Here is a 4426-nt window from a genome sequence, read left to right as displayed (position 1 = left end):
TAAAAATTTAGTTATCTGATGTTATTTAGTATTAGGTACTATATAATTATTAAAATATTCATTAATGTAAAAAACTAGATTTTAAAATAAATATTTTATAGATATAATTAAATAATTATACTTCAAAAATATTGTTGAGCATGTTGTTTTTTGGTTTTAATATCAGTAATAAGTGTTATAAGTTTTAATAATAATTTTTACATTAATAAATATAAAATATTATAGGACATCCTTATTAAATTATTTTTTTTTACAAATAACTAATAAGTTAATAATAAATATAAGCATACATTTTTAATTTTGGCCTTTATAAATGGAGTGAATGTATATTATTTTGATTTTACTTTAATTAGTAAATTGTATTTTTTGATTAAATTTTGGTGGGTACTTAAAAAGTGTTAAAGTTGAGGAAAATGCGAAGAAATTTTCTTGTTGTTAATAAAGTAAGCTCACTGTGATTAGTTTTCACTAAAAAAAATGCTTATAAATGTAATCATATTAACATGATTTTCAGGTGTAAATTTCACAGAAACTCTGCGATTATTAAAAAAATATTTCGTTTAGTTTTAAACAAAACGATAAATTAGTTCCACTATTCAAAATTATTTTTATAGTTGTCACGTTCAGAATAATAATATAGGAATCACTGTATTGTGTTGATATAATATAATTTTTAAGAGCAAATCAAAATATTTCCCGGTCGACAACTGGATAACCTTATTGTAATTTATTTTTTATATTGTAGTTAAAATTATATGTTTTTGATTTTAGATATAACTTTATTAATGAAGAACATTGTTTTTATATGGAAACAAAAATAATTTGTTTATTTATAAGTTATATTTTTGAATTTCAATCTAAGGTTTTCACTTTTTATTTAATATTTACATAGTTTGCGCTCTATGTACGAATGTTGTTAAATTGATTTGATTTGTTCAGTAGAAATATTTTAATTGGCCATGGTCGTATATAGAATAAATCCAATTTAATTTTTCTTTCAAAATTCAATTAATGTGATATAATCTTAGAAGTGTTAAAAACATTTTCAATAAAACCACACAATTTATTGAGAATGTGTTTTGGAGTTATCATAAATAATTCAAAATTTATCGTTGGAGACTAGAGTATTTTAAATTATTAGGAGTGGAGGATGGACAGAAAATAATGTCATTTAATTATTTAAATAGCATATATTATATGACTTCATATAAAGAAAAGTTATTATAAAATTGATTAATAATAATCATTTCAATTACATACTTTTTAATAAAAGTCTAACAAAATGAAAGATATTTAATAAAACAAATTTAATTTTTTAACTTGACCTTCGAATGTTGGTATTTTTAGAGTAGTCCGCGAACATTTTCATATCCTTTTTGATTACCTATTTTTAAGTCTTCTTTTTCTTTAAACTTTTTAACTGTCTATTTTCATAAATTGGTCTGAAAATATTATATACATGCCTATACCTACGAATATGTATTATTCTATATTTTGCAATACGTTTTATTCATTTTATATTCAATCCATTTTATTATTTTTTTATCTTGTCTACAGATATTCAAATACGAAAATAAGCCATTTAATAATTATATGTACTTTTATTTTAATATTTTCCATATTTCCTAAGATCATGATGCAATAAATTTATAGAAATACATGGTTATTATTATTTTAAAGTATTCTTATTCAAATTTTTGTTTTATTTTCCTAACCATGTACTAAATAATAATAATAAATAATAACTAGAGCATTTCTCTCCTATAATAATTTTTGTTAAAGATTATAAAATAGTTGATCACTGAATCATCTGAATATCTTAATATAATTATGTAAACTAATTACTGGAGAAATACCATATTTTTTCTTCGCGCGTTTATATTTATATACAAGCAAAGAAACATCTATAATAGTAGCACCTTTTCTATCATAACTCCTTACAGTATTAATTTTTCGTAGATCCATGGAGCTTGTCGAATTCTCATAAATCCATATCGATATAGATTACATCAACGGTTCCCAAATTTTTCAGTCTTTTTTTAAACAATAGTTTTTCGTGAACCCCCAAAAAATAATTAATTGGTAAGTATCATTTACTTATATACGAAAAGTATACGAGAGTAAGAATAATATGATATTTATTAATAAAGAAAACAATAATATTAAAAAAAAACTGTAGAAAATATTATTTATTATTTATAATTATTATTATCATTACAATAAAATGTTACATGTACGAGTATATGTCTAATGTGAGCAATGCACCTGCTTTTTACGACTAAGTTTGTCAATGTCTGGTGTTACAAAAGTCAATTGAAGACGCATATCGTCTTCTGCGTCTAAACGTACTCAATATTTGGTTTACTTCGAAAAAGTCGTTTCACAAAGATACATAGTACCAAAAGGCAGTAAAAGAAATTTTTGTTTTTGAACTTAATATTGTAAGATCTTCCTTTAACCGAGCCCAAAATTCAAAAATTGGTTTGCATTTAAATTCTTATTACGTATTAACATTTTGATATATTTTCTTATCGGAATTTTAATATTGTTTGTTCACGTATCGGTGAATTATCACATTTGAATTGACAGAATTTTGTTAAAGTAAATATATATATATATACACACTTTAAATAACGAATAGTTTTTAATTTGTTAAAGGTTTATGGTAAAGTGAAAGGAACTCATGAGAAACAATTACGGAGAACTAAGAGTTCCGGGGAGTACAATTTAAATAAGTTAAATGGTTAAGGACGAGTTTTGTAGTTATAATAATAATAAAAACAATGTAGGCATAAATAAAATATTAATATATAGTATACTTACCGTCGTTAGCTGTGTCCATCGGGCACGCCTAGTATTTCGATGTCCTGTAGCCCTGACATACGGATGGCTGTCACTAGCTGTGTAGCCCGCTCGCTGTGCTTGACAGATCGCATAACGGGCGGCGTGGTGTCCCTCCAGCCGTGCACTTCTGGATTGTACGGCTCCAGCGAGTTCACGTAGTTTCGCAGCGTAAGTGGTTGCAGTTCCAGTACATCTGTCGTATTTGTATTTGAGTGCGTTATCTCCGTGTAACTTACGGCTATATAGTTCAATTGTTGACACCGGAAACAGACAGACGAATACAAACATGTTGGCGTATTCAATATGATATCAACTGCAGTACATATATACTATATACATTATGCATGATACACTATAAATGTCATATTTATAATATGTACAGCGTATAATATTATAGTTATGATAATAATGGTACATATAGGCTGTAATATATTAGTAATCACTAATCGACAATATGTCGGATACGGTGTGGAAGAAAACAATGTCAACATCGGAATAATAGAGTTATTACTAGATAAAACAATATAATAATAGTTTGTAAGGGGAGGGGAAGTCATCACTAACTGTCAGTACCAGAAAGTTGTGGGCTGCACGCTCAGGAATGACCTTTTGATAGAAACAAATAATGAAACAAACGTTTCTCTAAAATCTCTAGACAAAATAAAATTCCATGATTCAAATTTTTTTCCTATAAAATATTTTAACGTAAATTGAATCGAGTGAGACAGGGTTCTTATATTAATTACTTTATTACATACATATACACACGAACAATGTGTATGTTTATATAGTACCTTTAAATATTGTTTTAAATGACAGAATGAAATTCATTGATAATTATTTATTACATTTAATCACAAAAATTTGTTAATAATTTAAGAAAATGGATTGTGATTCTTATATTTATACATGTATATCTAAGTATATTGATATTCTTTTAATTTCATTCGAATCACCTGAATAGTAATTTATTATTTAAAGTTTTGTTTTATTGGTTTAAATTAATCAGTTATTATTCAAGATTCCACCATTTATAGAAGATTATTGAATAATTAAAAAATATCTCTATACATAATAAAATGACTTAAGTCACGGAGGGTTTGATATTTTGTAGAGTTCTTAAGTTCAAAAAGTGTTATACGAAAAAGAACAGGTACCTACAGGCTACAATATTGTTTAACTAATTCTTTCCTCGTTTACATTTTGCTAAATTCAAACTATTTAATTGTTTTATGAATACTTCTCAAAAATAATGAGAAGTTTGCTATATTGAAATTGTTGCAATGGGTGCAATATATTCTGCTGTCAATTAATGTTTATAAACCACTTTATAAAATAATAAAGTTTTAAATAATTATAAACTATAAACTATACAAAATGTATAATAGTTTTATAGGTATAAAATAATAATTAATATTAAGTAATTTATTAATGCCATAGAAAAAAAAAATTGTGATTTTGATATGCTATTTGTAATAATTAATTAGTTGTTTACTGATTTGTTATCGACATTAAAAAGCTACAACTTTAATTTTGACTGGTAAGTTATTATAAACCATTATGAATTATGTTTTCAGATAAT

Source organism: Melanaphis sacchari, unplaced genomic scaffold (assembly GCF_002803265.2).
Source record: "Melanaphis sacchari strain LSU unplaced genomic scaffold, SCAv2.0 Contig23_pilon_pilon, whole genome shotgun sequence".
NCBI lineage: Eukaryota > Metazoa > Arthropoda > Insecta > Hemiptera > Aphididae > Melanaphis > Melanaphis sacchari.
This window is presented reverse-complemented; position numbering follows the sequence as displayed.